Source organism: Oxyura jamaicensis, chromosome 1, assembly GCF_011077185.1.
Source record: "Oxyura jamaicensis isolate SHBP4307 breed ruddy duck chromosome 1, BPBGC_Ojam_1.0, whole genome shotgun sequence".
Classification (NCBI taxonomy): Eukaryota; Metazoa; Chordata; class Aves; order Anseriformes; family Anatidae; genus Oxyura; species Oxyura jamaicensis.
In genome coordinates this window covers 13,770,728-13,794,401 of record NC_048893.1, presented here as the reverse complement: position 1 = coordinate 13,794,401, position 23,674 = coordinate 13,770,728, and the positions used below count along the sequence as shown (strand labels likewise).

Sequence of the window (23,674 nt, the reverse complement as noted above, 5' to 3'; positions counted from 1 at the left end):
CCTAATACACAGCCTTTGATGTCTTCTGTCCAGTCATTCTTCCTCTTCCTTCTACTGTGGGGCTAGACACAGGAGGGGCAGAGACTCTGGGATTTTAAAGTTTTATTTGGTTTGGACAGCGCTAACATCATGGAAGTAATATTTGTTGACAAGTTTCTTGAATCTTGTCTACCAAGGCAAAACAGGATGGACTGAAACGCCCCTGTGGTAGAAGAAGGTGGCTTTAGCTTGTCATTCTTGTGGGTTGAAATGGTCAGAACGGAGGAAGTGGGAATTTACAGAAGTGTAAGTCATCACGTGCGTTCATCCTTGAATGATGGGTATTCTCTGATGGGTATTCTCTCCTTTAGGAGAGGCCACCTCTGGGCTGGCCGCTTGCGCAGGTCAGGCAGGTTATCAGGTGACAGTTAACCTCTCCAGTAATTCTTGAAGCTGCTCTTAGTTAGGCCCCTTAGAGATAGGATGCTGCTGGTGATTTAGATCAGAAAACTTTGTTGGAGCCACGCCACCACAGCAAGCATTGACAGAGCCAAAACTTGTTTGTTTGGGGCTGATAATGGAGTCAGCTGGAGGACAATGAGCTGGATGAATGTAAGTAATTCATCTGTTACTGCCCTCATTAGGAAGGGAGCGTTGTTGTTTGCAGGATCCGAATGTGTAGGAGCCCCACCAAGGACTAGTCACTGCTGTGCAGGGTACGGGCACAGGGGAGAGGGGCGTGTGCATGTGTCTGTGTGTTGTGAAATCATTGTGCCACAGAGAACTATTTTCTTAAATACATGACACAGCAGGAGTTTTAATATTGACAAACAAAAAAAAAACACCACGGTTGCTCAGCATGATAGACAGACTTTGTCTGCTAGTACCATGGTTTTCTGAGAATGGTGCAAGAAAAGCTTTCAGGTGATGTTCAGAGAGCAGTGAGGTAGTGCTGCAAGTGCTTGGAAGGTGTCCTTACTCAAGGGTGGAAGCTGGCCTGAATGCACATACGGACTTGTTAGAAGCTTAGTAAATGAACACTGACCATCTAGAAAGGTGAGCAAGTGAAGTGAAAGCAAGTAGGATGTAGACAATATAGCACAGCTAAGACAGAGGAACCTGAAAAGCAAAGCCGAGCTGTTTCTAGTGTTTGAAGTTGTAATAGAGGCTTGTGCACAGAAGGCTGTAGAGAGAGTAATGGTAGGTCATTTTGGCAAAACAGAAAAAATAACTTTTGAAACAGGGTGAACAAGCAGGATAGTGTTTGTTGCGAAAAAAAATCTTAGTAACTACTGTGAGACAAAGGACAGACCTTTAGCTCTGGAGATCTTGAGCGAAGACTGTCCTAAGGATACGAGACAGGAAAAATCATTTAGATACAGACATAGCCTGAGTAAATGGATCGAGAGAAAAGCCATTGTCAAAGATGACGAAGTATTTCATATCGGGATGATGGGTGAGATGCTGCTGCTGTCCACAGCGATCAAGAAAGTGGAGACAAGAGGATGGGAGAGGTGAAATCTTAAGTTCTGCTGTAGCTGTATGGAGCTGAAGCTGACAGCTACTCGGTGACAAGAGGTGTCAGAAAGATAGGCTGAGATTTTTGTTTAGACATAAATCTACTCTGTTTGAGACCTGTGTCCTAAGGAGCTGAGTGTGTGATTCAGGGGATTCCCAGACAGAAGGAATGGGCACAAGTTGTAGCTCAAAGGAGCCAGAACAGAAGGTGAAGTTGCAGTAAGGAGGCTTTCAGTGACCTGTGAGAGAGTTTATACAGGGAGGAAGGGAAGCAGGAGAGGACAATCACGGAAACCAGAAAAGGAGAATGCTTCAAAAGGAGAAATTAGTTTTTTTATGAAAGACACATGAGAGTTATGGAGGATAGATTTGGTGACATTGCAATACTAAAAGGTTTTTAGACATTTTAATGAAAGCAGTTGCTTTGGATTGCAAGGGACAGCTGAAGGGAGTTCAGGCTGGAGCTAGAGACAAATTGCAAGTGTAATTTGTCATTAAACAGCTCATAATGAGTTTAAAGGTAAAAGAAGGATAGAAAGAGAAGCAGTGCAGTTAAGAGAAACAAGGGATCAGAGGTAGGCTTCCAAACGGGAAATACTGGTTGGCTGTCCAGCTGCTCTGTCGGAGCAAGAGGAGAAAGAAGTTGAGCATAAAAACAGGAAAGGAGATGCGAGGAATGGGGTGATAAGAGAGGATTTGGACAGATGTTCTGTGTTGTTCTTTTTTTTTTTTCTGTTTTTTTCATGGAACGAATATTTGTGTTCTACTGTGGAGAAAGAAATGGACACAAGAAAAGGCTCGAGGAGTGAGTCAAAAGTAGGAGGAAAAAAGGCTGAAGTTGCAGGTGTGGGATGAGCTCGGCTGGAGGAATGGCATGGCTTAAAAGCAGCAGGGAAAAAGAGAGAGGGGGGAAAAGGTGCAGTAACCTCATTTCCAGACTGGTTTCCTTTTCGACTGCAAATTCTAGGACAGGCAAGGATAAAGCAGCGGAAATGGTATTTAAAATGAGAATATCATTAAAATGAGCATGGGTTCAGGATCAGTGAAGTCAGACCTAGTCATAACGAGGAGAAGCAAAAAAAAAAAATCAAAGGTAGAAACAAAAAGGGCAAAAATATGTAGTAAGTGTGAAAGAGGGTGGAGTGCTGGGTATCAGGAATAATGGGCTGGCAATAACAAGCGGTGCTGAGAGAGTAAATTGATGCCACTCAGAATATGCTGGGTCAGCCTTTGGGTCAGGTTCCCAGATGAAAGATTATTTTGGAGATGACTGGAGAGAGGACTGCTGGCAATTTGCCCTCCCCGACTGCCCCACGTCTGAATCCATAACGTGCCTTTGAGAAAGTTCAAAGCCTTGAAGAAGAAGAGCAATCAAGAGGCTCTCACCTTTCTCCAAGGAGAGCGATGATTGTGTAGACCATGGCTTTGGCAGTAGAAGGCTTCCGTGCTTTGTTCACCGGTTATATCTAATGCATCCTGTGATGGAGATGAAAGTGCTTTACTTTGCTAGCTCAGTAGTTCTGTGCATCGGGAGTCAGTACATGTCTACATGAGCCCACACTTACTGATACTGACTTGTGCTTCCTGCTCTGACAGCTAAGGCAAGGCCATACGATTACATTTTCATGGACCGGGCCCAGGCTAGTAAGTCATAATATGCAGGGTGTAGCCTCAGAGCTCTGCTAAACACAAACTTTTGCTTGTCTTGCATGGCAGGGTGAGCTTGGTGCTGTCTACCCACCACAGACAGGCATGTTTGGATACAGCACCTTTTTTTTTTTTAAATTCTGAGGAAGCAGGACGTAATGATTTTTCGAGGTGTTACATGGGAATGTAACCTGATACAGGTTACATGGTGTTTTCAGAAGTTAATCTTAGGTTTTCACACTTCTTCAGTACCTCTAAACATCTGTGTAAGGAAAAAACAGGAAGAGAAGAATGCGAGGAGAAAGAGTTGTCTGCTCACACACAGAGGATGACTGAGCTGATCTTTTGGCTTGGAAGGTTTTATTCGTTACCTTACCCTTCTTTCCCAAGCAGCTTTCTGCCTGTCTCCCTGCCTGTTGTCAGTGTGCATCCCACTAGTTCATAAACATCTTCTTGCAGTTATTGAGAGTGAATTAATGTTTGTAAAAAGTCTTCAGATTTTCTCTTCAAGGTCTCTTAAGTCCACAGTTGTGTTCTGTGTTTCATGCTTCCATTTTGTTTTTTGGTTTTCTTAGAGAAAACCTGACTTAGAGAAGCCTGAGCAAGTATACTAAGCATGGCAATTCAAAAGCATAAGGAGAAATTGGAGAAAAAGTGTTTAAGCTCCTGGAATTACGGTGAGCTGCGCATAGCTGTATTTTTGTATAGATTTTTTGTACATTCTGTGCTTAGTGTAAGTTTTCTCCAGCTAATATCAAAACCTACAGCACACTTTGTGTGCACGTTAGCCAGCTTTGTAGGTATTTAGGCTCTGAAAGGCGTAATGCAGCTTCACGTATTTCAGGGTTTCTTGTTCACCAGAAAAAAAAAAATCTTCTTGGCTGCATCTCTGAAATGAGGGAATGCTGCAAGTTTTATTTTGCAGCTGTCATTATGTTTCCAGCTTTCAAGGTACCTGTCATTACCCTGACTGTTCTTGGAGTTTTTTGACAAAACAAAACTATGGTGAAGCTTTCTGCCTTTCCTGGCAGTTTATGCTGAATGTGAGGCTTCTTGGATTTTTTTAATGCCTTTTTAATAAGTATATGTTTGGGAAAACTCTGAAGAGGTGTGTAACTTACATGTTTAAATAGCGTAAAACGCATTAAAGTGGTAGCTCTAAAAATTAGAGGTGGTCTGTATTTGAGAGACCTTCAAATGTACTTCAGACAAAGCTATGAGCAGTGTATGTTGTGAAGACAAAAGTCTGTCTATTAATGTTGAAAAATGGCATGCTGACAGCTATTTTAAGGAGAAATTTGAAGGAGGTAGAGAATAATTAGTTGATGTGGAGGAAGGGGGCATCAAAGCTGATAGTAGAGCATACAGGAAAGATGTGCACAGAACAGTTTTCTAGTGAAAGCAGTTCATTTAAAAAAAAAAGGTAAAAAAAAAAAAGTTCTTTGCGCTTTGTTAATATTATCTTAGTGTCTTGGAGCTGGAAAGTGAAACTAATTGTAATTGTTGAACTGCAAAAATGACACACATACTGAAAGGTAAATCTTATTCTTCTTTAAATCCATTTCCTAAACATGGTCTCTGTTCTCTAGGCACTTAACCATTCCCTTCTTAGGCTTCAGACTCATCTGTTCTCTTGAAACCTGCTCTAGTTTTGATATTAGAACAAAACTGAAGAGAAGCAAATGCAATGTGTACGCACTAGCATTTGCCATTCTTCCATACTCTCCTCTTCTTCTTCACTAGCTCTTTTATGTCCATTTATTTGTATGCTATGGGATTAGAGGCTAAATGGGATACAAAATTCTAAGCAGCTTTGACTCTTGCTATGGACTTTCATCCTTAGAGTGAATCTGTTGTGACCAAATTCCTCAGAAGTTTGAATTTGTTTCAGGAGAATCCCTCCAAGGTGGGCTTTTCATGGCAGGTTTTGGAAGTACCACATGCAAACGTAGAGCGCTATGAGAACAGCACACAGAATGTGCTTTTGGAAGCTTCTTCATTTTAATACTGTGAGGTTGTGAGAAGGACTTCCCTGCGTTCAAAATCAAGTGTTAAAACTGCTTTTAGTAATAATCAAGATAGTGTGTGTACATCTAGAGGAAGGATATGAAATGTGATTGGTGTCTGCAGCACACCTATCGCTGCGATGAGAGGGAGTGAATGAATGGGAAGAAATCATGAGAATAAACAACCTGACGACCGATAATTCTCGTGTATCACCTTTCCTTGGGAAAAAGCCCAAGGTGTTCTACAGCTATGCGCCCAAATCAATCCATTTGTCACTGAAACGGGGGGCTTTGAATGCAAATATGGCTGCTGTTGACAGCCTAATCCTACCTGCGCTGGAATTACATGAAAGAATGCTGAAAACCTTCTGTGTACTGATAGGGTGTGATCCAGTCCCCCCTGAAATACTTTATTGCGTAATGATTTGAAAAGGAAAGGAACAATACCTCATTTCTAGATTACAGCGCAAATACAGGTACACAGAATGTATTTATTTAAAACAAACAAACAAAACCACAACATTTTTTGACCAAAGCACATCACCTTTGCCTGTGAGAGGTCATGGCATGCTTTACAGACTAGCTCTGTGCTTACAAATTTTCAAGAGATGCTCCCATCGGCACCAAATTTTGCTCATTAATATTAAGCAGTGATCAGTGGCTGCCATCTTTTGAAATAAAGTGTTGGGGCTAATCTTTCCCCCAAAGAATAGTTGCCTGAACCAAGCTTAAGAGAAGAGGCCAGTTGTTAGAGGGGGAAAAAGGAAAAAAGAAAAAAGGTACTTCACTATATTTTAGCAAGTCACCATAAGTTCCAGTGTATTGTATATTGTCACCATAAATATTAGTGTATAATTCTAGTGCTTTTCTTTCATTTTAAACTTACGTGGAAGTAGAACTTGATGTTACTTCTCCAAAACCTAGTTTGCTTCTTCCCCGTGCAATGTCACTAGCGTCATCTTCTTTCCTGCACCTGCTGTGCCAGTGAGGACCAGGGATACCAGGAAAGGATACAATCTTACTTTTTAAAAATTTATTTATTTTGATTATCCTAGCTACTTTGTGACCATAGGTGGGTTATGTTTCTATCCAAGACAGAAGGGAAAACTAGCTGGGGATCCAGCTGATCACCAATCAGATTGAAGATTATAGCAGGCAATAAATTTTTACTGTGTGGGATGATTTATTACATTAGTAAATCCTCCACGGCTAGCCTACAGCTCTGCCCTTTCACTGCCTCTAGCCTGAAGCGACCTTCCTTTGTGCCCGCTTGATTTTGCTTAAAATAAATTCTGCTGTGTCCACCCAGTACCTCAAGAGGCGAATACACAAGGAAGCATCAGTATGCCATGGGGCTAAATAGACGGTGAGCGGTGAGATGATTGAAGGAAATAGCGGTAGAAGGAGGTACCTTTAAATTTGGGAACTATTACATGATTGCAACGTCATCTTTTTCTCTGCAGTTTTTCCTCTGTGAAGTGTAGGCATTGAATTCGTATGTTCCATTAGATGTAGAGCTTGTACAATTGGGGTAAAAAAAAAATCTGTATAACAAACCAACACATTTGTTCACGGTCCATTCTGAATTTGTTGTGTTAGAAGGAGCTTTCATCTAGAATATAAGTAGAGAAGGAAGGTTTACTTCAGAGGGCTGATAAATTTAACCATACCTGTGCAAAGCAGTCTTGAAAAAGGCTGAAAGTGCACGACAGGGAAATAGAGCAGGACGGAGGTGAATACTACTACTTTCTCTCCAGCTTTACAGGAATACTACATCTCAGTTCTGATGTGTGTGCTCAAAAAGGTGTTGGAAAAAACTAGGAGTTCAGAAAAAATCTACATTAATTTGAGGTCATGATAATCAGCTTTAGAATGGAAGATTTAAGCAGCTCAATCTATTTAGTTTATCAACAGACGGTAGAGGCTACCTGATAAGTCTGTAAGTACTTAGGCAGGGCGAAGGTATCTGTCAGTTCGATGGCTCTTTGTCAGCAAGATTAAGGGGATTCTCGTGGCTGAAAGCTGAAGCTAGATCAGTTCAGGCTAGAAGTAAGTTGCAGTTTTCTAACGATACAATTAAATAGGAACAGCTTATGAAGGGATGTAGTAGGCTCCCTATTGCCCAAAATCCTTGTGTAAGGCCCTGGTGCTTCTCATGAACGATACTTTAACAAACCAAAAAGCTTGGTTGTGAAGCTACAGGAATGTGGTGAATTTCTATGGCCAGATTAAACGTAGACATTCAGTCCGGATCATAAGCAAGCTTTTTGTTCTTAATTCTTCCCCTCTGTAAAACTGCATATATGCTAAATTCTGCTTTTCTTAAAAGAAAGGTTAATCTGAAAGGTGAGGTGGTCAAAGCAAAAAGCCAGCTTGCTGGCAGGATGGGTGAGAGGGGGACTGTCCCTTTCTAACAGACAAAAGAGGAACTAATGCTTTCCATTCTCCCTTTTTATTTTACTAGTAATCAAACCCACAAATATCTCTCCATTTGCTAATTCTAAGAATAACTTAATCTTTTACGAAATAATTGTTAGCCTTCTTAGAAGTATTGCAGGTAGTTTTTGTGACTTCTCACCCTAGTTCACATAACTGACAGCTGGGCCCAAAGATCTTTGGCTTCGCTTTGTTTGCAGAGGAAAACAACTTTTGTGACCTTTTTTTTTTTTTTTTTTTTGGGGTTCTGGTGCTGCCCTCTTGCCTGTGGATTTACGAGGGCATGGCAGGCCAATCTTTATGGTAAGAGGCTCTGTAATTTCTAATGAACTGTGTGAGAACTCCATGTCCTGGTTTTGCAAAAGAAATAGTAGATTTTTTTGAAGGACTATAGCATTTAAATCACTTAGTTTCCCTCTTTGCTGTAAAATCAGGGGATGGCCAGTCTGAGCGAGAGGGTCACCTTTTCTCTTGGCTATATCCACAGCAGGGCTGATTTAAGGTACTCTTCAACTTAGATGAGAGAGGTTGTGTATGTGGGCTTAAAGGAAGCACCTAACCTACTTTCAATGCAGACACACTGAGGTTTCCCCAACCTTGGTGGTTCTGTAACTCCTGTAAGCATTGTACACAAAAATAGGGGGAAGGCAAATGTGCTACAACTCACGTTTATCAATTCTCTTCCCCTTACCAGTACTGCTACCTCCAAAAGCTTCTAAAATAAGGCCGCATGAATTGAGGCTCTAAAAAAGAAAATAGTCAATATTGGATTTCTTTGTATGAACTGCTAGATTCCTGGGCCTACGCATCCAACATAAAATAAAGAATTTCAGGTGCAGAGTAGATTTAGGCTTTGGGGGGTTTTGTTTGTTTGGTTTGGTTTCTGCAGTTGGAAAGGCTAAAACAAATTGTGAATTGAAAAATGAGATTTGCTCCAAACGTGTTTCAGTGCGCGTTCTGTTCTAGGGCCACATGAGTTCTCTGCACGATCTCCAGCTGTTTGTGGTCGGGAATATCAAGGCCATACCTGGCCTGAGCTACCTTGTAGTAGTACCGTGGTGGAGGGTCCAGTGAGGCTGATGCTTCCTCAGCTCCTTTTCGGTGCTGGGGACAAGGTGTCGTAGCTTGGCAGGTGGCTGATCTATCTGCTTTTAGTTGAAAATAGAGAATATTTACACGTGTAGTGAGCTAACCTGAATGTTTGGATGGAATATCACCACCGTAATCCCCTCACCATATAGGTCCCCCTATCCACAATTTCACAAACATTGGATTAAGCCAGGATCTGCTCTGAAGAATGCTTACAACCATTCTAAGTTCGTGCAGATACGTGGTCTGCTTAACCTTCCCAGCGTTGTTTAATCCATACCTGTGTTAAGATAAACTGCATTTGGGCTCTGGCACATACAAAAGATGATACTTTGACATAAAGCACCACAAAGTTTAATTTCTAATCTGAAAGCAGGAGCTCAAGAAGGAGGCTGATATCCTGCAGTAGGGGCAGGTTCATGGCAGCTGGAGGAAGCAGTCAGATAGTTATTTTATCTGCACAGGGTAACCAGCCAAGGCAGTGGTTTGATGGGCTGTGTATTAGGCAGGTCTAGCTTACTGTCGCTGTCAGATAAAGATCTGTAAGTGTATGGAAACTATTGTATTGTAGAAAGCTCAAGACAAGGCTTCACCTTCCTGTGAGGCGGTGTTTCTCATCGCTTTTAATCAAGCTGGAAGGTAACAGCCCCAAAGTTCTTATTTCTCCTTTGCCTGCTACAGGAACAAGGCAAGTGTTAAAAAAAATAATTAAAGTCACGCTCTGGATTGTCATGCAACAGTCTTCAAGTCTAAGCTGACCTGGACTGTCATCTTCAAAAGCTGTACTTGCTGTAGGAGAAACAAGCTGGTGAACTACAGAGCCTCGTGTAGCTCGTGATGGGTTAGAATAGTCAGGGCATCTCGAACCACGAGTTTCACCTGAGGTCTATTGATTATGAAGAAGGCCTTCCCCCCTTTTCCACTCCCCTTATCAAAATGTCAAGATATGCTTCTGCAGGAGACAAATGACAGCAGAACCAGAAGAGTTCCTGTCCCAAAAGGAGCTGTTAACTCTTGCTAACAGTACGTACCTGGCATGGCACGCAGGTCAGGTGCCAGCTCCCGGTGAGGAGTACTTTGCTCTCTGTACATCTGATAGAACTGAAACCCTGACTTCTTACTGGCCTTCACCTGCTGAGAGAGAGCCACACCTGTGAGGAAGAAAAAAAAGGTTGCTTTCAGTGTGAAGAACAGTGGTTCTTCAGGATGCTGTAGGCATGGTGGGTTTTGCAGCGTGGGCTTTGAAAGGCGTGGAACTGAAACACCTTGTGCTGCTGTGGGAGCCTGAGGATGCAGAGGGTTAGTGCACAGTCCTGACGGTTGAATCAGGCCATCTTGTAAATGGTGTGCTGGCTGAACCAGCCTGGCCTTGCGCAGCCCGTGAGCTTTCTCATTGCATTTTCTCGCCCTGCCCTGCTGAGGAGGGGTAGCAAGAGAGCAGCTGTGTGGTGCTCGGCTACCTACCGGCGTTAAGCCACAGCAGCAGTGTAGTACAAACACTTGCAGGCTGGAAAAGATCTGAAGCTCACAGAAAGGTTAGCAAGAACAAGATGAAGGATGGCACTGCAGTGTTAGCGTTTCTACATGCTGAATTCCTACAGGTGGATTGCAACAGATATCCTAAAAATACGTGTGTGTGTGTGTATAAAAATATATATACATTTACATACATATATTTAGAAAATTCTCTGCAACCATGTTTTGGGTTTTGAGATTTTTCTTAAGTGTCTGGTGATACAAAATGACATTCTTTTCAGGCATCATTTATAGTCTCTCATCTGGTTTTATGACTTTGACAGTGTGTGCTGGGGGTCTTTTGCCAAAATGAAAGCTGCTTTTCATTTGTGACATGTTGGAGAATATTAACCTCTTTGGGCTAATCGTGTTTTAATAATTTGAAAAAATGCAAGGAAATCAACGTACTGTTGTTGCCAGTCTCTCCTTTAGATTTCTTCTTTTGTTTAACTTATTGCTTAAGTAGGTGGCTTTAGCTATGAAAAGTACGTATTATATATTCTAAGTGTGACTAGTGTATGAGGGTTTGGTCTGTATGTATCTGTACCATATAGCTGGTATTTTTAAATGACCCTTGTCCATTGTCAGCACTTTAGGCGTGCTGTTTCTCCTGCCAGGAGTGGCTTTGAGAATTAGTGGCATCACTGCCCCTGGGGGTGCTTAAGAAAGGGTTGGACGTGGTGCCTGGGGACATGGTTTAGGGGGCGACTTTGGTGGTAGGGGGTGGTTGGACCAGATGATCTTGGAGGGCTGTTCCAACCCTAATGATTCTATGAATCTGTGATTCTAATACTGAAGCTAAAGCAATATTTATTTTTTTAAAAAAAGGGGGGGTGGGTTATGACAAATGACTTAAGCCTGATTTTGTATAGATATAAAACTTTTACATGGATACTGCTTTGAAAGAAGTCTAGCTCTTGAGTATTGCTCACTACCAGTATCTAGACTATTGTGTTTTGCAGGTGTTGGGAGCAGCTTGCCCTTGTCTGTGTTAGTATCCAGGCTCTTTTCTGCCCCGCTCAGCCAACCTGTAGTTGACATCTGCTGTCAATTAGGGATTGCTGATGGGTCTCCCTGTGCAGAGGTCTTTCCCCTGTGGCCTGGAGGCAGTGAGTCTCACTGGGCATGTGTCACTTTCATTTGGTGTTACTGTTTTGTTTTTCCCTGCTTATCACCTCCTCCAAGAGTGTAACAGTAAATAGGGAGCAAGGAGGGTTCAGGATGTCCTGCTGTAATAAAACACTTAAAATCTGGAGGTGTTTTTTCCTATTAAGGCAAATAAGACAAACATGACACTTCTGCATTCAAATAGTGTAGCCTTCCTTGAAGGATATTGTTGTTTTTATTCTGATTTGACTAGTGCTTTACCCTTTCAGAACCAATGAACACAATTTTAATGCTTTAGTAACACACTTGTCTAAAGCACTTGGCAGCCTGTTAATAAATTAAGCCTCTCAAGCTTTCTGCGACACTTCACAGATGGAGAAACAGAAACAGAGAGAGGCCAAATGACTTGCTCCAAACATGTAAAAGAAATCTCCAGTTCTGTTGCTGGAGTGCTTTGGCTGTGCCCTCACTGGGAGATTGTATGGGAGTGGAATGAGTAAAAGAAATAAGAATTGCTGCTGGTAATTGCAGCACATGGCACGTTTTCAATGATATTCCCAATAGACCTATATCCTGTTCTTTACCCGCTGTAGGTAGCTGTATCTGCATGGAGCCTACATCCCGTTTTGCCTCGCTTTGAGTAGCTGCTGATGCTTTCATGGAGGGCAAGGTAGCAGAAGGTGGGATGGGGGACCTGGGGGCTGAGGCCAGCCACAGCTTTACACCATCTGCTGCTGGCGAGTTAAGTTCTAACTCTTTTTTTTTTGTTTAAGGAGAGAGGAAAAACTTGTTTTCTGAATCTTTCTAGAAAGTGGGATATCTTACAGAAGAGGTTTTGTCTTCAGAATCGTTACGCTTTGTGCTGCAGTGTTTGTGCTGTACTTGCAGTCAAACAAAGCCAGGTACTTAGCAAAATCCACTGGCAAACCCTTACTTTGGATTGTATTATTTATACAGGAGTATATATGGGCTGCACTCTACTCTAGGTGTCTAACCTGTGTATTGAAGCTTCAAATGCGTTAAAATCATGTTGTTTTTTTTTTTCCTCAATTTCTTTCTAGCTCCAAGCAGATGTCAGAGCAACAGTTTGATGTCACGGTACTCAGTAGCTTGATGGAGGCTTTCCTTCACTTCAGGGAATATCAGTTTGCTCTCGTAGCAAGAGAATAAATACCAAACTGTCCCAGAGCACCCCTATGGAGTTGGTTGCTTGAGGAAGCCGTTTTGCAGCAAAAAAATGTCTTAGTGTTGCATGGGATGCCTTCTTTGACTTGATTTTGAGTTTCTCCCACCATTTTCTGCCATTGCATTGCTTTTAATCAGAGAGGTTTGGACAGGTGAAAGGGGACAGAGGGCTCGAGGTGAGAGGAAGTTACCTGGAGGAGAGTAGGGAAGAGGAGCAGGGGGAGGTCTTAAGTTTTGGGAGCAAATCTGAAGCTGCCGGGAATGTGTCCTGGCTGCTAGCTTGCCCTCTTGTCCAATTTGCTGGATGTGCAAATGCTTCAGGTATGCCTGGTGGGAATCCTCCAGGAGCCTGCAAGTTGTCAGAATCTGTTTGAAGGAATCAAGAAGTGTGGTAAATGATTAAGCTTCTGTTTGCTTAGAGTGTCCCAAGTTTTGAGGGTATCTGGGCTACCGCTGGCTTACAGTTCCCTTGGAATGTGTGCTTAGCACTCTGCCTGACCAAACAGAGGGCAAAGTTTTCATGAATAGCAGGATAGCTCCCACTGTGAGTGATCACGGTCACCCTCATGCGTCTTTAAAAGTTGAGATTTTTGACTGTTTTGAAAATGATGGCATTTCTTTCTTATTTACGTTTGGTGGTTTTAAAATCCAGAAGTCTTCTGCATGTATTTGAGAGGCATGCAGACAAATCCACGTATGTCACTGAGGAGCTCTCTATATCCTTGCAGACATGTCACGATGATGATACAGTAATCTGGTCATTCAAATAAAGTTTAGGCCTTTGTGCATCTTATTCTGTAACTTCAGTAAAGTGAAATATAATCCCAGCATGTGAAATAACAGCTGATGACACAGCTGGAAAGAATAGTCCTCTATTACTTATATAAATTTTAAGAATACTTTTTGTGAAGAAGTATTCATTTGGGAGGAATGCTTTAATTATTTTTGTGTGATGTGTCTTCTTTTGGTGGAATTTCAGGGATTATTTTATTCACAATTTCATCAACAGTTTTGCAACAAGTTAGACATTTTGTAATACTCTGTTTCCACAGAGGAATAAAAGTCCTTGTAAGGTTATTGAAACATGCAGTTGTAAAGTGCTTGTGAATTATCTTGGAATGTAAACAGTGATTCTAAGCTAGCTATGAGTACGTTATTTCAGCAAGAATCGGGGCACGTTTGATAATTAATTGGGCGTGAATGATTACTGGTGATTTTTAATGTATTGTGATTTCTTTTTCATGATTAATCTCTATTTTTCTTTTTTTTTGACAAGGGGAAATGTCATCAATTAATTTCTGGTAGCTGCCCTGTTGATACTGAACCAAAATAAATTAGTTTTCAGTGTAGTATGGGCCAGCTGGCTAGCTTCTGGACTGTAGCTGGTAGGTAGCTGCAACACTCTCCTCACTGTAAAATCCAACTCTTAGCTGGAAGTAGATCCTCTCACCTTATGTATGCACAGTCAGAGGGTAAGATTTTGAACCTGAGGATGGATCGTAGTTATGCCCGTGTTTTCTATCAAAATTATGAATGTATTGTAGTTGAATTTAATAGCTGATGACTTTGATAGTGTTACCCATAAAATTCAGTTGGTGCATGAAATGACAACTGCTGCCACTTAAAGGATAAAGAAACAGAATTGTGATAAGCAAGTTCTTATCTGTGTTTATGATGAGTTCAGGATTATTTAGCCAGAGGAAACATTTTTTGTTGTTTCTTACTAATGTAAAACTGAGATAAAGTCAAACTACGATGAGAAAATGGAGTAATATTACAGGATTTTTAATAGTTGAAGTGATGTTGCAAGTATTCTTCAAACAAGCATTGCAAATGTAGGAAATGAGTGATAAAGTTATTAGTTTAGACATTAAAGAAATTCATTAAATCAGCAAGGAAATTTATAGTCAAAGTCTCCAGACTGCCTTGACTTTATTGTATTGTCATGCAGCAATTATGCATCCTGGTAACTTACTTCAGAGTATTTGAATCCACATAGTTGGTGATTTTTACAGCTCTTGGTGGCTTTTTTCATTGCAGAAACATGTTGTTTTAATCAAAATAAAGAGTTCGGTTTTATAAACTTACAAAGATTCTTGGTTCTTTAATGCTCACAATTAAATGAAAGACAAGTTTTAAAATGTGGCCATTTGACTCTGTTTATGTTTCAAATGATGTACTCCACTTGAACTTGGAGACTTAAAATAACAAATGCACTTTGAGGTACAAAGCTGGCTTAGGATTCTTCTGCCCATGACAGCGCTTTGAAGATGCTTTGTGTTTTGCCATTGTGAAAGGCAATGTATTCTGGCTTTACAAGATTTCCTTATGTGTAGACTTCTCTATCGTGAACCCCTGAAAAAAATAAATGCCCTATTGAACATTTCTGCTCTGGTAACTACAGCATATCCTTTCCAGATCTGAGTTGGTAGGAAGACTATTTGCAGTAATCTCCGAAACAGGACAGTATTTAATCACAGAATAGTTAGATCATTTGCAGGAGCTTCATTAGCAGGGGTCTTACATTCTCAAGTGGTGTCTCATGCCATTCAGATACCGAGTTCAGAAAAACACCCACATCTGTCAACGGGGAGATTCAGAATGAAGGTGTACATTGGTGACCTGAGGCTCTGAGTGATACTCCAAACAAGCACCCCACAGATGCATCTGGTCTTTCCTTGCACTGTGCTGAGCAGGGCGTTAGCACATGCGGCACTTCTTCTGTTCTCAGGCATTTTGCCTCCTTAACAGAAAGAATTTCACAGCCTGTTCTGGTTAGAATAAAGGTCCTGTCTGACACTATATTCATTTACCCTTCATTAAAGCCACGGACCACATCAATTTCACCCAGCTGCTGCCAGCATCCCTGAGGCAAGCAGCTCCCACAGCTCTGGTGCCGCAGCAGCATCCAGGGCACAGTCCTGCGCTGGGATCCATCACATCCCTCAGGACACGTATGTACCTCTTTCACTCTGGAAAAACATCCTCAGCTCACACAAGCAGCACCGGAGTTTGCTTCAGATCCTCAAAGTAGTTGTGCCTGGAGAATGTACAAACAGTTCTCAGTGGACAGATGTTCACTTGCATGGCTGTTATACCATATGTAGGCTATTTGCTGTGTTTTTTTTTTTTTCTCAAACTGAATTTTGTTGGACTTTGGTCTTTTGGGAAAAATAGTAATACCAGGGATTTTTTATCTAGATGGAATGTTGGGACAGGAATTAGCCCTCACTTACGCTGTTATAATTATCACATAAACTTGCAGATAAGGTGTTAACGTATTAAAACGTGTATATTACTTGTTTTCTTGCGTGTTGCTTCTCATCAGTAAGTTTTAAAACGTTTAATTAGGAGTTACAATGTACATAACTGCTCCTGATGTACAGGGAAAGCAACAGTAAGAATTCAAGAAATTTGGCTAAAGGTTTTCCCAGTGGGCTGGTGAAAGAATGCAGGGTTTGGCTCCTCTGTCCACTGTCCTGTCTGCTGGATTGCATGGTAATTAGTAACAGTCCTCTGAGGACCCATGCTGTTATATAAATGGGGGGTAGGTTTGCTCCTTGTAATAGTTTGGAGGATGTTTTTATTTAGTGAGATTGGTGGAAAGGTCTCACGTGATCTCTGTCCATGGATTTTTGAGTCTTTTTGATGACTTTTTGTTGCTTTATGATGCTGGAGTGTATCTCAGTATCTCAAATGCATGAGAGGAGGTGGTGCATTTTTCTTCTGTCTCCTTTCTCTTCATCTAGCTAAGGTGTTGTCGCTGCTGAGGCCAGGTGTGCACCAGAACATTGACAGTGTCTGTGAAAAGCTGAGTCTCAGATTGTATCTAGGAGACCTCTTGTACCAATATCCCCACAATTAAATAAAATGTGGAGCACCAGGTGGCATGGCAGTCTTGAAGAAAAGCTGAATAAACATGGATCCTATCTTTAAGTGGAACTGTTTTGTTGATTTATTTTTTTAATTAACTTTTTAATTGTTGCAGAGCTAGCACGATGCTCTGATATTGGATTAAGTAAATGAATAACCTCTTTGCTACATGCAGTCATTAGAAGAGCATGATGCTGGAAGGAAGATTCCTTCTTATGCTGCAGTTTGATGCCTGACAGCTTTTCCTAGAAGTATTGAGTGGTCCGTTCATTGCAGCGAGCTGGTAGGTGGGTGAGGTGAGTCTGGGAGTTGGCAAAAGCATCGCTTCTGGGACCAGCGCACGTCAGCAAATGTCATTGGCCTTTCACACGTTAGCACTGAGAACCTGAGACTGTCACTGAGCAGACCCGTTTTCAGCAGTTTGCTTTAATCTTGGGACAGGTTTCTTTGTGCGTGTTTCTGGGATGGTCTTGGCTCCCCAGCAGAAACAGCTGAGCCCTTTATATCCTAACCTCATTCAGGTGTCAGCAGCTCTGCAGCTGCTGCTGCGTACCTGCTGTGAGGAAACATGTCCCAGGGGGTTGCCTTGAGAGGCTTGCTCAGTGCCTCGGTGGTCAGGTGGGTGTAACACCTCCTTGCTTTTTAGGTCAGTGTAGCACATCACAAGATCTGAATTGGCATGCTGATTCTCCACTGCATGCAGTGGACTTCCTTCAAACAGAAAGGCTTCGCAGCCTTCAGAAACTCTACCTTGCGATGTTTGTGTTACACCCTGAAGTCCTAGTAAGTTATTGCTGCTGCCAAATAGTGGAAAATGAATTAATGTTGTGAAAAAGTAGGCTGGAAGGTTCATTGTAGCCATGTATTTAAGATAGATGAAAGAAAAACAATTATCTTCCTTTATTTTAAGGAGTTCATGCCCCCAAAGCCACCTTTTCTTAACCTGTCCAGGAAAACAAAAAGTTCTAAGTTTCAAAGTCTTCAGTTGAGACTGTAACAATGGAATTATGACATGATTTTGTGTGTTAAGTGACATAGTGACAATTACTTATGTGCACATCAGAATATGGTTTCTACAATATTCAATAGGTGTCAGAAATTGAAATAGCACAATAATGTGACTGAACTAATAAACTACTTTCCCGCATTAAAAAGAAAGAGCCCTATTTATAGCTTTTATTATATTAGTGTATATGCCTTTAAGTGGCAATATTAAACTGATGATTTGTAGTATTAGTATGTACTGTGCAGCGTAAGAAGTGGAGTTGATCTTTTTTGATACTTACAAGTAACACATGCTTCTTCCATTGCTTTTTCATTTCCTCCTTTTGCTGTTTCAGTGCTACTAGATTTTTAGGTTTCTTTAAATCTGCTCTTTGAATTTTTTGAAAGCCTTTGGAGCTGAAATAGCATAATATTTCAGAGGGGGAAATTCTTATGGTTTCTTTTACTCGTTCTTTAGCTGGTAAAAGTTCTTCAAGTTCCTTAAGACCTATTTTGCCTGATGTAGCAATAATAAAAATAAATCATTTTTTTTTTCATCTAGGCGGTGAATCTTACTAGTGTGTCTCATTACTGGGGTTTGGTCCTTTATAGAATGATGTCTTTTAACCACATAGCTTTATTTTGAGGCTTTAAATTGTTGCTGATCTTGTACCTGTACTAAGCTATAACTTTGTTGGAAGTACCCCTGAAGGAAGGAGGGGAATACATCTGAATGCAATTTGTACATATGTTCTAGGGTGCTTAGATTGAAGCCTTGATGGATGTTCAAGTGCCACGCGGACTTGTGCTGGCCCTTGTGCCATTCATGGCCATGTTCTCTGTAAGGGTTGTGTGAGGGAAGGACTCCCCACGATATGCAGCAGGATTTTAGCATGGCCCTGGTTAGTCTAGCAAAGGTGCTCATACCTTCTGGTCTTCCACGCGAAGGAACTTCTTCATGGTGAGGGTGACGGAGCACTGGAACAGGCTGCCCAGGGAGGTCGTGGAGTCTCCTTTGGAAATGTTCAAGACCTGTCTGGACGCCTACCTGGGCAACCTGCTCTAGGGAACCTGCTTTGGCAGGGGGGTTGAACCCAATGATCTCTAGAGGTGCCTTCCAGCCCCTACGATTCTGTGATGCCTTAGTGAATGGGGAAGAGATCACTGTACCACTACCACTTGCCACGTTGCCAGTCTAGTTTATCAATACTTAACGTGTACCAGCAGTAGAATATTCTTATTCTGGAGATGTTTGTGGTCTGCGCGTAACTGTACTATATGAATCTCAGTGTAAGAACTGATTACATATGTATGCTTATTTGAGAGAGGAAAACGTTTGACTGGTCGTACTTGCAAGGATAATTACTCCCTCGAGAGTGGAATTTTTAAACGAAAGAGCTGTTTTCTGGAGTTGTGTGTTAGTGGAACTAAAGACTGCTCCTTAATATGCTAGAAATATATCTCCTGTTTCAACTGTTTTGTCTGAGTGACCTTGAGGTAGAGTTTTTGTATGTTCGAACTTCGATTAAGAAGTTTCTCATTCATATTTCCACATCTTGTTATCCATTAATGACCTTTCTCTCACATATTTTTCTTCAGCATAAAACTCTCTCACTGAAATAAAAGCCCAGCTGAGTGCTTAAGTGTTACCTTGATCTGCACATCAACAAGGATGAGAATAAAGTCCGTGTCCTTTGCAGTTCTGTGAAGGAAACAGAAAAGGAGGGATGGCTCCAGGCTTAACCTCCTAGCTGCCATCTTCTAGGCTTTTGCAGTATTGACTACAAAGATTCTTCACGTGCTATATTTTGTGAAATAGCCTACAGAAACATCTGCAACTCTGAGTTCATATAGCATTTTGTGAGCAAATTCTGACATTTGTGTTTAGAAGTCCCTTTTTTGGGTATAGAGATTTGTACATGTACAAGGCATTGTAAGATGGGACCTTTGCCATCCCTGTTTATTGCAAATTGTTGAATGAGATATGAACAACATGAGCTGGCTGGATGTTTTCAGGCCACTTACACTTTCAGGGTCTTTTGGAAATATAATGTAAAATTCATCATTACAGAGAAGAGAGAAGGAGATGTAACCTGATTTTGTTGAAAGTCTGAAAGTAACTCCTCAGAGAGGCATGAGAATTATTGTGTACTTCTAAAATATGGTTTCATGTAATATCCATCTATCAATTAAAAACAAGCAGGCACCTTGAATCTTCAGTAAGAGGAGAGTTCTTATAGTAAAATATGCTCTTAGCCCTTGCTTTTTTTTTGAGAGAGACTTGGAGTAACAGAACAGAATGATTGGTGATGAACTTGGAGTACTGAAGCAGCAGGGGTTTTCTTTATTTGTCATAAAGAAATAATAACTTGATTGTAAAAACATGTAGAGCAATTTGCGAGAGAAGGAACTAGATCTGAATTTTCTGTGAGTTTTCTGATAGCTGAATTGTTGTGTGTAAAGAAGCACTGACTTTCCTCAGCAGCAAATGATACTTTGGGAGCAGTAACAAAACAAAAAAAGGCATCTATAACATCAGTTAATAAAATGGGAACAGCATATGAATTCAATCTTCCCATATATGTACAAACAACGAGGTGCTTCATGCTTTCTAACAACATAGGTAAGGTAAATCATTTTTATTGGCCTTTTTTACTCATCATTTTCCTTGCTAGAAAAATTAGAAGAGTATAGTCAATAGTCAGTCTAAGAAATACCTTCCTGATGGTACAGTATGTGATTGTTGTTACAGAATCATAGAAACACAAGGTTGGAAAGGACCTACAAGATCATCTAGTCCAACCGTCCTCCTATTGCCGATACTACCCACTAAGCTATTAAATCATATCTCGTATGTTTATCGTATCTTGTTATTATTTAAAAGTCTGTTGGTAAGAAGTTAGGCTAGAAAGCCATGAAAACTTAATGTTTATTGGTCTTTCTTTTTAACCTTCAGCATAGGTTCTTACTCAGAAAGTGTGACTTCTGTAAAGAATACATAATAGTTTTCTATAATGCCGACAAAGAAGAGTATTTTTTCTGTAACGGTGCGTGCCAGTTGGGTCTGAAAATACTCCTGTAAAGATTATGAAGACTTCTTTAAGTCTTTGTGACAATTGTGATGCTATTGCAGAGCAGTTCTAAAACATACCAAGAGTTATCTTATTCATTGCCCGTTCTGTAGTAATAGAGGAGTCCCGGCCAAAAAGAACGGCCCCACTGTGGCTGCAGTGTATGGACAAATAGTAAGAGAATACAGAAAGGCTGCCATCTAAACAGGCAAGGCAGACAAAGAGCATATTATCCTGATTTAAGAGATGGGATACTGAGGCACAGAAAAATCTAATCAGGGTCATACAAGAATGTTGTTCTGGAGCCAGAAACTAAGCCAGCTCTCCTCCAGTCCAGTTGTACTGCCTTAAACCAGAGTTGCTCTTCTGCAGAAGATAATGCAGCTTCCCAGGCCCGCGCATCCATGCCAGTTGTGACTTGCAGGGTGTTTATGATGAAAATGCCAGTTGGTGGATTAAGGTCTGTTGCATGGCAGCCTGCACAGAAGAAATAGGAGTGAGGGTTTTTTTTCACTTGTGGGATTTTCTCCTGAGGACTGATTATGGAGTAAATGTGTTTTTGTTGGTGTGTATTGTCAAGGAAAGAAGCAAACCTGCAGTCCTTGCAGGACTTCATTACAAGCACTCCAGATGATGGCTTTACTAAAATAATTTATTACAAAATAATTATATCTAAAACGTTTGTTTGTTTGTTTTTCTCCATACTCAGGAGCCCCTAACATAGATGTATTCAACATTTCTTTAATTAAAAAAAAAGGAGGGGGAAGAGATACAATGTTAATAAATACCAGATATGTTACTTTCTTTTCAAATTTTATTTTTTCAGATCCCATGATCTTGTATTCAAGTGCTAAATTATTATTAAGCTATCATTTTAGAAAATGAGGAAAAATAAGGAAAAAACACTTTCAAATTCACCATGACCCATGACCTATTGCAAAGGTGATCTGTAGTACATTGGTTGTGTAATTTGGGGAAGGGTTATTAATTTATTTTGATTTTAGGTATTTATTTTGACTCACGTAACAAAATACTTGAAATCTTTGCGCTAAATCCACGTAGAAAGCCTACTTGTTTGAAATCAAGTAATAAAGTATCTGTGTCACTAGTAAATATTTATTGATTATAGTGAACCCTTCGGATTATTGTGCTGTAATGAAGATCAGTAGTTGACAATAACTGACGTTGTCTTCTCACCTCTTTGTCTAGCCACAATCAGAAGCGACGTTTCTGGTGAACGAGAACTAAAAAAATGTCTCTGGTCACTCTGGCTGTTTCTCAGCTATTCTAATAACCTCACAATAGCTCATTGTGTTCCTTGAGGTAGTCAGCTAGCAATTGTCGACTAAATTTGAACGTTAAAAGGTATTTGCAAGATTTGCTTTGAAGCAGAGAAAGACCTGCATTTTCTCCAGAATAAAAATGCATTATTATTTTTTTTCCTCCTTTAAAAAGGCTTTTTTTTTTTTTTTTTTTTAACCTGATGTCTTGTAGAGAGGAAATATCTTATGCAGATGGAACGGGTTCTTGGAATCGGTGTTGCTGTTGGTCCCACTGCAGTGGTTTATATAGTCATAGGGGAGACTGAGGGTTTTTGACAGACTGTACAAAGTCAGGAGTTGGTGAATACCCTGCTTGTTACTACTTTGCTCAGGTTAAGCATGTGCATCCTCAAACCTTTCTTCCTTCGTCTTTTGTTTCAACTGCTGTGATCCGATTGCCACCCTCTGGACTAGGCCTTGCTGCTCGTAACAGTCTAGCTCCAAGTGGGATCGCACCGAATGCTGACCAAGAAGCTCAGGCAGAAAGAAGACGTCAGTCTGATAAAGAAGGTGATAGGGAGGCTGTATAACAACCTACTTCAAATTCTGCATGTTTCACTTCCAAGAAACTGGAAAACCTATTTTTTTCCACTCCCCAAACACTGTTTGCCCTGTTCGCTGGCTTGATGCCTTGGCAATCCTGGAAATCACCTATGTTTGGATGGCTGGCTGTACAGGAATAGAGAAGACACTTCATTATTGATAAAAGAGAAACCTCCTTCCCCATTAGCAACCTTAGCCAAACTCCTAGTGCCAAGCTACCAAAAGGAGATAGGTCTACGATAGGAGCATTTGAATGTCTTATCTTTCCAGAAAAAGGTTCCCTGATTGTCACTGATACTTTTTTCACCTTTGGCTCTAGACAGACTAATTTATTTAGCTTGTCAAGACTCTCCTGACTTGCAGAAGTCTGATATGCTTTCTAAAATCTGTTAGTCTCAGGCTCCAGCAAGGGTTGCCCACTCCTCTCATGAATGAAGGCGATACCAACCTGTTGCCGTGTGGCAATCAGCTGTTGTAATGCCAAAAATGAAAGCTGAGAAGAGGTCCCAGGTACCCTCTTCATACTTTGAGTACTTCTGTAGCTTAGAAATGTTAGAAGTACTGAGGAAAACATTAAAAAGGCACCAAACATTTCAGCTGGCTCTTAATATCTCTAGATCCTCACCATGCTACTTGTGCAGTCCCAGTATTTTCAGGTTGTTTCCTTGCCTTTTTGGTGTGTTTGGTACATAAGAAAGCTTAGGCATTTCACAGCAGAAAATCAAAAGCTGAAACACTATTTCAGTCAGTTATTGTAGCTAACTGGCAGACATGAGATCTCTTCTTTTTTTTTTTTTTTTTTTTTTTTCCTCCAGTGTCAAGGTGTGCTGTCCCAGCAGAGCCCACCTGCTGTGGAGGTCTCTGAGAAAGTCTGTATGTGGTGAAACCCTGTATCTGTTGCTAAAGGTCAGACATCTAATTCTGGAGAGCCATACATCAATCTGAACTGAAATTTAGTCCCATCATCCGTGATGGATACCACTTGTGCTGACAAGTCTCATTTGCAACGAGCCTCTTCTTGATACATGTTCAAGGGAGAAAGAATTGTTCTCTTGCTATGTAGTTGTTCGTGGAGGCTCTAGTCAAAGTGTGTGACAGTGACTTTGAATTATGAAGGAAATGAAGATGCTTTCTAGCCTTTCCTCCCTTTTGGCCTGGCTGTGGGAACTGCAGGAATCAGAAGTCTAATGCATAGACAGGCAGTCCTCCTGCATATTCTCCCTCCCATATGTGCACACCAGTGTGTGGACATGTTCACTCTGTGGTGGTTTTGATAGTGATATACGTGAGCATCTAAAGGAAAGCTACTGCTTTTGTAGGGTAAGAAGGTCTCCTGAGTGGGGCTTCACCATATTCTCCATATGTAGGAGTTTAGGAGTAGTTGTGCTATGTGTACTAC

General features: G+C 41.0%; 1 protein-coding gene across 6 annotated transcripts in view; it reads left to right on the top strand.

Annotated features, from left to right (window-relative positions):
• Window positions 1-23,674, top strand: part of ATXN7L1 (ataxin 7 like 1) — a 115,116-nt gene that overhangs the window by 8,246 nt on the left and 83,196 nt on the right. Inside the window, exon 1 of one of the 6 annotated variants that reach the window (XM_035331765.1) lies at window positions 22,238-22,242. The exons of the other annotated variants lie outside the window; for them this stretch is intronic. The gene's annotated coding sequence lies outside the window, so the exon portion shown is untranslated. Of the gene's footprint in view, window positions 1-22,237; window positions 22,243-23,674 lie in introns of those variants that run through there. 6 annotated transcript variants of the gene reach the window in all.